We start from the raw sequence: 13,359 nt of genomic DNA on the forward strand, positions 1-13,359 counted from the left end.
GACGACTAAAATTAATCCTACCCATATGCAGGATTAAAATCTATCATATTTTAGTCCGTGGACTAAAGCATAATTTCTTTAGTTCAGAATTAAAAACTAGTTCTTGACTAAGATTAGTCGCTGACTTATAAGTACTCGAATCAGAAAGATATTTTTCTTAGTCCAGTACTAAAATGAGCTTTAGTCTAAGACTAGCGCTAATACCTGACTCAGAAACCCGCCCTTAGTCAACTTTAGCAGGGAATTCTGAAACACGGTTAAATTTGTTTTGAAGATTGAATACTATTATTCTATGACCTAGTTGACTTTAAAATACAGTTTAAGCTCTCAAGCTAATGTTTAATACGAGTATTTTCCCATACTAAGGCCTGTGCAGGTATATTTCACAAGAACTTTGGACAGCTGCCATTTTTTAACGGATTAACCTTTTTTGACGCGGTTTCCGGCAATGAACTCCACTTGACTAATCCTTTAAAATGATGTGCATATCAACCTATGCTTACATTAAAGATTATGTACCTACTCCTCATGGGTCGTCCCCTGGTAGAGGTAAAAAAATGACAATGCTTGGAAAAAGTAGTTTTCATACATGTAAGTTGATGTGAAAGGTCTGAATTTTCTAACGGACATAGTTAAAAAGATATTAAACCGTTTCCATACTTTTTTGTCATCCTGTATATATATATATATATATATATATATACATATATAAAAATTTGAACGAATGGTGTTTTTGGCCTCTGGGGACATCAAAATGAAAAAGTAAATCGGTCCCGGGTCTAGGTCTTACCATGCCACCTACGGTAATAGCTACTTCCCTATAGGGAAATTCGCTAAAAAACTCACGTGTGTGTATATATAAGGGGCATCGATGTATTCCACTTGTCTGTGGCACTGATTTCAAGGAGCAATATGAAAGGTAACGTAATCACGATAACAACATAACCCCAGACACCACCTTGCCTTGACCCTTGGTACAGACACATTTCCACACTACAGCTGCAAGCTGTTGCCAAACAGTTGCATAATGATCGGCTCCGCCCCTTCGCCCACATACATCGTCGCGTTTTATTTCCGGAGGTCTACATGAATTTGGCCAAACTTATGGACTTAAACTTAAAAATATGGACAAGAATAATGGTTATTGGGTCCGGGGTCGTATCTCTATAAATAAACAAGTTATAGTATAAAATATGTAAAAATGGACTTTTCGTGTAGTTTTTTTTACCGAAAGTAGAATTAATTTGTGAGTGTCGCAAAGAAGTAATATCAAATATCTTTGCTGATAGTTGTAGTATGGACTGTGGTGATAAAAAATACGCATGTCGCCTACTTTTCAGGTGGTCGAGAACTTGGGGGGAGGGGGGCAAAGATGGCGGAACGCGCTATGCATCGAAACGACTGTAGCTCGAGAACGGTACAAGATAGGACATCGGCTAAAACGTAGTTTTAATTCAACAAATATTACCAATAGAAAAGGTCATAGGGTAAAAAGTTGTATCTTAACTAATAAAAAAGTTATAACAATAATAAGTTTAACAAAATCTACATCGTACAGCTATTTTTTTCGAAAATTGTATGGATTGTTGATAAATAATAGTGTAATTACTTAATTACTCGGCTAAATATTAACTAGATGCATTTTCTTATAAGAAAAAAATATACCGGGTGTACACAAAAGAAGTAAACAACTTTGTTTTAAAATTATAGCGAAGTTTTACTAACTTATAAAGACTAACATACACCATTAGAAAGAGAAAAACCTCAAGTTTTTTCCTATATACTATAAGTGCTCAATATGTGAACCTCGGCTTGCTTTGCAGACATCTATTCTAAAATCAAATTCTGACCAAACCTTTTGAAGAGTGGCTTCATTAACACTTTGTACTGCAGCAGTAATGCGATTCCTGAGCTCCAAAAGAGTCAACGGCAAAGGAGGAACAAAAACTCTGTCTTTCACATAACCCCACAAAAAAAATCACACGGGGTTAAGTCCGGGCTTCGTGGAGGCCAACGTAAGAGGTGTAAGTTGTCGTCAGCAGCACGGCCAATCCAGCGCTGCGGTAGACTCTCGTCAAGGTAGTCTCTTACATCGTGCAGCCAGTGTGGCGGTGCACCATCTTGCACCCAAACAAAGTCTTCACTGTCTTCCTCGAGTTGAGGCATCAACCATTCACTCAGCATGTCTAAGTAAGCATTTCCTCTGACGGTTGCTTCTTGAAAGAAAAATGGACCATACACCTTCTTCTTTGATACAGCACAAAATACGTTCAGCTTAGGTGAGTCTCTCTCATGTTCAACAGACTCTCGAGGATTTTCGGTCCCCCAAATTCTTACATTGTGTCTGTTTACTTTACCACTTATGTGGAACGTTGATTCGTCGCCAAAAATGAGTCTTTCATAGAAACCATCTTCTTCCTGCAGTTCCTGCAGATCACTACAAAACTCAAAGCGTTTCACTTTGTCGCCATCGTTCAGACTTTGCAACAACTGCAGTTTGTACGGAAACATCTTCAGACGTTTTCTCAAAACCTTCCAAATCGTGGAATGCGGCATTTGAAGCTCCATACTCATCTTCCGCGTTGATTTCCTCGGAGTGTGTACAACAGTTGCACGGACTAACTCAACCTGAGCATCAGACGTCGCTGGTCTTCCAGAGCTCTTTCCTTTTCTTATGCAACCCGTGGCCTTGAATTTCCGATGCCAATCGTAGATTGATTTCCTATTTGGAGGGTCTCTATGATATCGTGTCCGAAAACGACGCTGAACAGTGGTAGCAGATCGAGTTCTTTCAAACTCCAGGACACAAAACGACTTTTCTGTAAGAGTATTGACCATTTTCAACGAAATCACTAAACGACTACTTTTGCCACATTGTTGGCATTGTTGACAACAGTCAGCTGTGTGGAACAAAACTTGAGGTGTTTTCCAACACATTGATACCAACCACAGCGATGTCGAACACGTAGTTTTTGTTATATTAACGTACAAAGTTGTTTACTTCTTTTGTGTACACCCGGTATTATTACGAATACATTTGGTTTAAAATGTAAAACACGGCCTCCAAACTACATATAATACTTGGGGTTTCGCCGCAACCAAATGCATAATACAGACTACCACTACAAATCAAATTTTAATTATTATAATGTTGTAGGTTATTACAATATGATTATGTAACAGATTCTTATTCAATACAGTTATATGAAATAAAAAAAAACATTACTACAAAAGTAAATACCTTATATTAAAAAATACGGCAAATCTCTTCATTCTATCCATAACAATTACACTGGTTGTTCATATTATTTGTTGAATTTAAATAGGTACCTTTTTAATTTCTCTTAGCACCTGTAATACGATGGTACTTGTACATCGATTGATCCTCCTCAAAATTTTCAAAAACAAGAGAAATAATATCCTTTCGACGAATGCTAGCTAGTTTAATTCTAGTTAAACTTTAGGCTTTGGGGTTTGCAACCAAAACATCTTCACTAATCTCTTGACAAATCAAGCATAATTTGAAATCAAAATCTTTTTTCTTTTTTGTAGAGGTCACTAAGAATGCCATGTCAAGAAATATATCACGAAGTACCTATTCAGATTGTAACCATATTAGGGTGTTGAAAATGGACTAAATACAGCACCTTTTGTACACGTACAATAGTAATAGTCACATACCTGTAGTCGATGAAATAGTTATATGCAACTTTTGTAAGTTGGTGAAATTCTACTTTAAAATTGCCTAATCCACAAGTCACTAAGAACAAACGTATATAAAAAAACAGCCACACACAATTAAAAAAAAAACGTAAGCAACTTAAAATAAAATGTATTGAAATTTAAAATATTTAAATAACTATTAAAATTTATAAAAGAATGTTATTTGTATAAATAAAACACAATAAATGTCAGTAGTATTAAACAGTACAAACACTTTCACAACCCCGATATCACTGAGTTATTGGAAGGCAATGAACTTTGGGGGGATTAACAGTTGTGCCGATATCAGTAGCACTGCCCAGCAATTATGCAATTATGATAGGACGAACGAACCCCAAGGCGTTTGGAGGCCGTGTTTTACATTTTAAACCAAATGTATTCGTAATGATATTTTTTTTTTTCTTATAAGAAAATGCATCTAGTTAATATTTAGCCGAGTAATTAAGTAATTACACTATTATTTGTCAACAATCCATACGATTTTCGAAAAAAATAGCTGTACGATGTAGATTTTGTTAAACTTATTATTGTTATAACTTTTTTATTAGTTAAGATACAACTTTTTACCCTATGACCTTTTCTATTGGTGATATTTTTTGGATTAAAACTACGTTTTAAGCGATGTCCTATCTCGTACCGTTCTCGAGCTACAGTCGTTTCGATGCATAGCGCGTTCCGCCAACTTTGCCCCCCTCCCCCCAAGTTCTCGACCACCTGAAAAGTAGGCGACATGCGTATTTTTTATCACTACAGTCCATACTACAACTATCAGCAAAGATATTTGATATTACTTCTTTGCGACACTCACAAATTAATTCTACTTTCGCTAAAAAAAACTACACGAAAAGTCCATTTTTACATATTTTATACTATAAGTTGTTTATTTATAGAGATACGACCTCGGACCCAATAACCATTATTGTTGTCCATATTTTTAGAATTACAACGACGTTTTAACCGATGTTCTATCTTTTACCGTTCTCGAACTATCAGCGTTTTAACGCATAGCGCAAACCGCCATGTTTGCCCCCTGCCCCCCACCTTATCGACCACTTTTGAAATAGGCGACATACGTAATTTTTATCACCACAGTCCATATTACAATAATCAGCAATAACATTGCGTACTACTTTTATGCATGCTCAAACCCCCTCAGCTCCTGGACTATTAGAACGTCACGTGATTCATGGGTTCATAAGTGACCGACGCTAGAGACGATGCCAAAGAAAACATTGCGTCTGGAGAAGCAAACATCAACCTGCTTCTTCTGCTACGTTAGTCAAAACTACGGCAACGGTGTGTTCATTAAACACACACAAAAATGTCAGGAAACACTCATTCAGAAAATTAATATTAATTGTTATTTTAACTAAAAGACATACCGATTTATACTTGGGTTTTTATATAAATAATACACCAATATTTGTTTCCTTCCGTACAATACAGTATATTGTTTTTACAATTATCAAGCTATTTCATTTCTTTTGTAAATAACATCGTATCCCCTAGACTTCAAATTATTCGTTGGTCGGAGTGTTCAATTAGATGGTAGCCCTAATCAAATAGGCCTACCATCAATGTTATTTTTCAATCAATGTTATTTTTGTCAATTAAATTACCAAAACAAAAGATGTTCAAGTCATGTAAGTAATCTGTTAGGTACTTTAAAAGATTCAGTAACATAGGTATGTACCTATGTTACTGAATATTTTATGTGAATCTTTTATCTTTTATGTGTAGCCTTAACATTTATTTATTACTTAAGACCAGAAAGCCATCTCAATGGTGAAAAGTTTGGGTAAAACTACAACCATTTACAACAATTATCACAAGAATGTTGATCTCCACATTTGAAACCGTCGATCAAAAATGGCATCATTCATTTGAACTATATATCTACTTCTCGCGGAAAAGGAAAATGCAGTTCGTTTGAAACATTACTTCAAACAAAGTCTGTGATTCTATTCAATGACATGCTTATTGCTTGCTGCTCAGCGGGTATTCAAATAAACGTCGTGACTCTTTACCCAGTGAACCTTGGAAACCTACACATAAAACCTTGCTCGCTCCTACAATCTCCCTGACGTCATTTCCCTTCTGTTTCTTCACCTGACGAGATTCCCGTTACCTCTAACGACCAATAATATACTGATATTGGTTATAATACAGTAGCCTAAGTTTGTTATAGCCTACTAAAAACTTGACTGTGTTATCATGTAAACACATTCGAAATATTTCTTTTTCAAGCTAAATATGTCATGAAAATACAACCAGGAATTATTATATAGTAATTCAAAAACATTTTTAGACTAAAGTTTATCTTTATTCTAGAGAAAACTCGGAATGCATTGTCAACGAGTGCTCGGCTGCTGTTTAAAACGATTATAGGACGCGACAAATCAACATGAGAAATTCTCCCGTGGAAAACCAGTTAAGCTTAAGATCATTGATTATAGAAACAAAACTCAGCTATACAATCCATTATAAAATAATCTTTGGTGTAGTGCAGTTATTAGATGAGGCAAAATAAAATCCATATCTTTATTTAAAAGGAAACAGGAGATCCAAAGTTAAGGTTTTGCGTTTACTCTGAACAATTAGATACAACGAACCCATCTCTATTTTATAATAATATAGATTTCATTTCACAGAAAAAATAAGTTCCCAACTCACGTTTCAAATTTCTTCAAATTGAATTCTCCAAGAGAAAATAAGTCTGCAAAAGGCCGACACGTTGTTACTGTCACAAATCACATTGTTTTCCCACAGCCTCTAGTTGACTGTGTATACCAGTAGCAGTGCTAGACATTAGACCAAGTAAGGTATAGTATCGCATTGACCTACCTGGGAGCTGGTTCTGGGAGTGTGCTGCGTTTAAATGCACGTACAGTGGAGTACTCCGTATAGCAACATGGTCACAACACTACACCAAACTGCACTAACGTTATGGTTACTAGTATCTTCTAATACACTTTACACGTTTCTGGAGTAAGCCGACAACTGTAGTGTGATTGAATTAATGAGGATAGTTTGAGTATGGTTTATCTATGTTAATTCTGTAAGATGTTTACACGACGCCGACACAGCGGAGTGATTAATTTCATGTGAAGATGGATTAGATTATAGCATAGATAAAACGGTTAGTCTATGATTATAGCTTTTATAATGCTTTTACTGACTAGGATCAGCTGTTTGTTGCAGAAATAGTTATTAGGACACTCAGTTTCGAACTATCAAAAAGCTTCGGACTTTTCTGTTTCTCAGGAGCGATCTGGCCAACGAATTGGCGACCTTAAGATTCAAAATCTATACTACAGAAGTTACTGTTATATTAAAATAAATCTCCAGTTGGCTACCAAGCTAATATTTATGGATGAATATAACGAAAAAATATATTCCATGGCAGGTATAGAAGAAATAAAATTGAAGAGCGTTCCAGCGTTCAATAAAACGTTCCTAACTTGAACAATTAGGCTGGAACATTAAGCTATTGCCATGTATATTAATAGTCAATAACCAAAATGGAATTATTGTGCGAACCTACGTCTATTGACGAGTCAATTTTAATACCTATTGGGTCTTTATATTATTATTTACATCGAATAACAGTCAATAACGAATGGGGCTTGTCATGTACAAACTAGCGTACATAGTCGACGCATCAGTTTTTAATCCTTAGAAGCGTCTTCAATTATCTATTACTCAATAAAAACTAACCTATTTGCAATTAATATTGAGTGAGTTAAACAACAAACCACGCAAGTAACGTAGAGAACGTCAAAGGCCTACAATAACTTGTCACGTGGTATTTTTAGCAGACAAGTCAGTCAGCGAGGTGCCAAACTAACACAAACAAGACCCAAGACAGGTGACTGAACTTTAAATCCAGTTTTATATCCGGACTTCGGTTGAACAAAGGGATTAGAGTGGGCGTTAATTGTAATCATCTGGCTTTGTGATACATGTGCTCTTCTAAATAGTTTGCACAAAAGTAGGCCCAACCACGATATATCAATATAGTTACAAATACATAAACATATTTAGCCTACTATTTTTATCCACCTAATCCAAAATTATAATTGAAAATTATATGGGCTACAAGACAAAGTTCTAAATACAGCCAATTAAACTTCGCCTCCGATTTTACCGTTTTAACAAGTCTGTATAACCACAGTCATTAGACCGCCCACAACGAAACTAGGTAAAAAAACTACAATAAAGGTCTATTCTCTGTGGTATAACTCGTGTAGCCAGCCTTATTTTTTACTATTTTCGTCGGCGTTCTATTGGATTTAGACAAAATTACGAATTAATCGCTAGGATAGTCCACGTTGGTATATAGACTACACCGTAAAATAATTTATAATTTATGCAAAATGGGTATATGTGGGTTAATTTGGTGAATACCACGTAATTAGGTAAGGACCTGGTAAGAGACTTCAACGCCGTCCTATCGTTGTTCGGTAGGATCACAAAGTAATTATTGGAGTATTAGTGGGAAAATGCAGGATGGTTCTTAAATAAATATTGCAATGTATTCCATCGAAAATGAACATTAAATTCTGAATCGATTTGATGAATGTGAATTGATTTTATGAACTGGCTACTTGTATGAACATAAAATTAACTTGACGAGTAAATAGTTGTGCATGGTAGTCCATTTATTGAGTGATCGATGCTTATATAAGCAAAAAATATTCTGGATACAATGTAAAAAATAATCAATATTAGGCCTATTGGAACAATCTATAAAATATAAAAGCTTACAATACTAGCTTTAAAGTAGGATTATTTTTTTATCTTATAGTTTTTTATCAAACGCAATAGGTACGAAACCTTCCAAACTATTGGATTGCTCACTCCAATTTCCTCGCAGATTCTTTAATAGATCCCGACAGTTAGGATAGAACCGGTTTGCAAATTAAGGCCCTGTCTTAACCACAGCCTAAATTAAATCTGGCCATCTTTAGAAACCAGTTTAGTACAACTTTCCGAACTATCTTTTGAAGCGAAAACGTTTAACTATCATAATTTAAAAGAATAAGAACATAGTTCATGAGAGCCTTGCCCATTATTTGGCCATTTAAACTTATAAACCGAAGTAACAGTTAAACAATTATCTCACTTCAATCACACCACCTGTTGCACCAAACACTAGTTATCCACAATACATCCGGGAATCCAAAATCGGTTAATTTCCACTAGAACACTTTGTACACTACACCGGGACAACGTCACCACACCTCTACAACAACTACAGCGCTATACAAGCCAATCTCTGGGACTCAGGACTCAGGTATGCGCGAAGGTATGGCAAGAAACTGGTCTCTTCCCCCACCATCGACCACTGACCGCGGCCGGTTCACAGCACTGCTCTGCTCGACGCCCTGTTCACAGCGGTCCCACCTCGCCACCGGACACTGCTTCGTTCTGCCAGCTGGGCTCGTGACGCGCAAATAATTATAGACAATCCGGCGGATGACGGAAATAGTTATTGCAGAGCGACATGTTCTCATCGAAAACTGACGAAAAGGTTTTATTGTAGAGCAATGAGTTTTGCCGCGTAATGTGGTTGAATCGGGTCGCCGGAATTTTATCCCCCTGGAATTTTACCCCCTGGGCAAAGCTGACATCACTATGACGTAGTAACCTGAGCGCTCAAAAGTTTGTTCGCGGCCGGAATTTTACCCCCGCGGATTTGGAAGTCTAATGAAAATAGCCAGAGCGTGATTAATTAGATTAGCGATCAAAACCGGAATTTTACCCCCTGTCCATATAACTAGCGTTTAGACAACTGAAGATGTACGGGCCGGATTTTTACCCCCGGAATTTTACCCCGGATTTTTACCCCCTGAAATTTTACCCCCGGAATTTTACCCCCGGAATTTTATCCCCGGATTTTTACCCGCCGGAATTTTACCCCCTGGCCGATTTTAGAAATTGAATTATTGATTTTCTTTTTTCTGTTTTTAATTAATTGTAAACATTTCATTATTTAGTAGCCTATCTTTATTTATTTATTTTGTAATATCAGCTGGGAATTCGCTGTTTTATTTTGATCATATTAACCAATAGTTGGCTTCAAAGATCGAATCCTGATACTCGAATCTCAAAGTTAAAATTAAAAACCTGTTCGATTAGTTTAAGTTACAAATAAATTAAGATAGGCTACTTAATAATAAAATGTTTACTAACTGAATGAAGGTAATTAATAATCATTCTCACTAATTAATTTATGTATCTGGCCAGGGGGTAAAATTCCGGGGGTAAAAATCCGGGGGGTAAAATTCCGGGGGTAAAAATCCGGGGGTAAAATTCCGGGGGTAAAAATCCGGGGGGTAAAATTCCGGGGGTAAAATTCCGGGGGTAAAAATCCGGGCCGTACATTCTAGTTTTTTATAATTTGATGTGTTCTGATTAAATTCACAACCGTGAAAATATATGTTTAATTCCGCGTTTAATCCATCGAGCTGATGTCGCGAAACTCAAAAGTTCGCGGCCGGAATTTTACCCCCTGGTTTGTGACGTCACGTTTGCCCAGGGGTTAAAATTCCAGGTGGATAAAAATCCGCTACCCCGTTGAATCTAGGTAATAGGGAGGTATATAATTGTTGAATGGATTTTTTTTACCATTAAAAGCAACGTGATTAAGCTAGAAACGTATTAATGCGAAGATTGCGTTAACGATACAAAATTTAAATTAATGTTTAAAGAATCGTTTCGCAAAATTTCCACTATTGATTAGTAATACTACAAAGGTTCACAATCTGGAAACAGATACCATTTTCAGTTAAGAAGAAATACAAAATTTGACAGAACATTTTTGTAAAATACAGGAAATATTCACATGGTAAAAACTATAAGAGGTCAACTATAAATCCAACAAGGGATCTTGAACGATCTATGTACTTAGTGTTAAGCTTGTCTGCATATTTATAATCTGTGATCATGTTAAAAATCTCTGTTCCGTTTTGTCACGCTATTCCTGCACATTACAATGTAAAGTGGCGTATGCCATGTAACAAATAAATAAATTATTAACTACAATATTTAGACCATAATGAAAAAGAATAGGGACTGATAGCTATCCTAAAATCATATCATGCAATGAAGCACTGCCACTCACATTTGCTAAAGCCTTGAAATACAATAAAAGAGACAAGTATAATTAATAATCAAACCAACCTAACCAAGAGTATTTTGCGGCAAAAAATAGTTAGTTAAAAGATTATTCAATTGCATAATAAATTATAGATAACTGATTTTATTGGACAGTTTGTACCTTCAGTATCCAATAGCCAATGATAGTACTAAATAGGATAACTTCTGCATTATATATTGAATTCGTTTTTTGGCATTCATCGACTTCAACTCTTCTTTATTATTTAGTCACACAGAGTAATCAATCTAATTAAGATCCTTTCTCTATGATAGAATAGACACATGCTCTAACCTTGAGTAGATATCATCTACACATAACCCTTTTATGTAACATATATGTCAATGCTACTGTTATACCGTAAAGATAAAGTTGTATATTTCCAGAAAATCCACATGCTTGGACCTACTAGTAAGAGCAAGAGCTTATACTATTGAACGTTAGTAGAGCAATTGTTCCAGTCCAGTCGGGACGGAAAGGAGATATCAAGTTGGCGAAGATAACAGACCGTCCAACCGCTCCACATCTGTATGTGATTAGCAGCTTTCCTCTGGTCTGCTGCAATTATCATGGAGAAAGGAGGGAAGGTAGAAAAATGTGAAGAAGACGGTCATGATGACCAAAGACGAGTCGAAGCGTCCCAACCAGAAAGCTGGACGCAACCACAGTTACAGTTGAAACCATTGTTATGGATACAAACACAGTTTTAGAAGCAATCCCGGTTATAGTTGCAACGATTAGTTATAGATAGAACCACGAACCACAGAAAGAACCGTATAGAAGGAACCAACCAGCATCTGAAGATAGATACCATTATCCTTCAACGCATTGCTCTTTAGGATTGCCAATATGGATTTAATATAAACATAACAAATTGAAATTGCCCATATTAACCTATTGAAAGGGTTACCTTCATGATCTATTCCAGTGGGCAGGATGAATAAAATTGCGACTGTTAGTTTATTAGTCCACCATTCCTTTCGATAATGTAAAACAAAAATGCTACCTATGCTAAAACAATATTTTACTAATCCTAAGAATGTATGTTTTACTTATATTTTAATACAAATTAATGAGATCATTGATTTTGTTTTCTTAAGAGAGTTTATGTTTAGTTTAGCCTTGGTGTGTCTTTGACTAAAAGTCAATTGACTCTAGATTATCTTACTCTTGTAGAGAATACACGTGCAATTCCGTTTGTCAGTCTCGCTGGTAAAACCAGCGAGACTGACAAACGCGTTCACGGACGTTTTTACTCTAGTGTGGCCTGCCCCATATTCTGTAATGTATCTCTCAAACCTACGGGTAAGGCCGGGGCCACACTTGTAATTTTCAACCAGCGAGACTGTTTTTTTCCGTTTTCACGTGCGACGCACGTGAAACAGTTTGACCGTGGCCACAGAGATAGGGTTTTCGGGCAAACCAGTGAGACTGATAGAGCATGCCACACTGGCAATAAAAATCGTCCGTGTCCGTGAGACGCACTCCCCCCCCCTTCCACGCTCTCTGTACAGGTTAAAACTAGAAACGTCCGTGGAAAAAGTTCAGCGAGTAAGATGAGTGTGTTCACTCCCATAAGCCGCAATGCCCCGCGACTAGTTTTACGTGCAACGCCCGTGGGATGTTAGTAGAGAATACACGTGCAATTCCGTTTGTCAGTCTCGCTGGTAAAACCAGCGAGACTGACAAACGCGTTCACGGACGTTTTTACTCTAGTGTGGCTGCCCCATATACCGTAATGTATCTCTGAAAGCCCCGGCCTAACGCCCGTGGAAAAAATTCAGCGAGATAAGATGAGTGTGGCCCCGGCCTAACGCCCGTGGAAAAAATACAGCGAGATAAGATGAGTGTGGCCCCGGCCTAACGCCCGTGGAAAAAATACAGCGAGATAAGATGAGTGTGGCCCCGGCCTTACCACGCCACCGTGTGGATAGTAAAATAAATGGTTGAGTACCACTAATAATTCTAAAATAGACACCTAATAGAAGTCAACTTATAATGCCTTGCGTTGGTGAAATAACACGATATAATATTATCAATAAAAACGTCATCCACACAGAACGAAAACATTACCAACATTACTAAACTTATCTACAGCTGTAATTTATATGGATCTATAATGGCGTTTATTATGTTGTCAAATCTCAAGTGTGTTGTTATGTGTTTGTTCATGCTGATGTCGTTTGGGTACACTATTGTAATTAGTTATCTCTAAAATTTTAGATTTCACTATTTTTGCTCTACTTTGTAAATACTACAGGTGTTGTTGTCGAAGTAATATTGAGTTGCATTACAGTGCAAGACTGCAACATCCTGGTGTGCCATCTACCATCTGCCACCTGTTGTGTTGTGTTGTGGCAGTCACTATCGTTAAGCCGCGTTTACACCGGAGTTTCAAACAAAAAGTTGCAAACTTTTATTGCAAACAGCAGTTGCAAACAGTAGTTTCAAATAAATGTTTGCAATTTATATTTCAT

At 36.7% G+C, this 13,359-nt stretch overlaps 1 protein-coding gene across 3 annotated transcripts in view; it reads right to left on the reverse strand.

Moving 5' to 3' along the window:
* Positions 1–9,106, reverse strand: part of LOC128987765 (uncharacterized) — a 178,766-nt gene extending 169,660 nt beyond the window's left edge. The window contains exons 1-2 of one of the 3 annotated variants that reach the window (XM_054408782.1): positions 8,863–9,106; positions 6,568–6,706 (exon numbers count right to left, since the gene is read on the reverse strand). The gene's annotated coding sequence lies outside the window, so the exon portion shown is untranslated. Of the gene's footprint in view, positions 1–6,567; positions 6,724–8,848 lie in introns of all 3 variants that reach the window. The other 2 variants (XM_054408781.1, XM_054408780.1) reach the window with 2 other exon arrangements.
* Between the last annotated feature and the right edge of the window lie 4,253 nt (positions 9,107–13,359).

This window comes from Macrosteles quadrilineatus, unplaced genomic scaffold, assembly GCF_028750875.1.
Source record: "Macrosteles quadrilineatus isolate MER2022 unplaced genomic scaffold, UCM_ALF_1.0 Scaffold_2__2_contigs__length_208266976, whole genome shotgun sequence".
NCBI lineage: Eukaryota > Metazoa > Arthropoda > Insecta > Hemiptera > Cicadellidae > Macrosteles > Macrosteles quadrilineatus.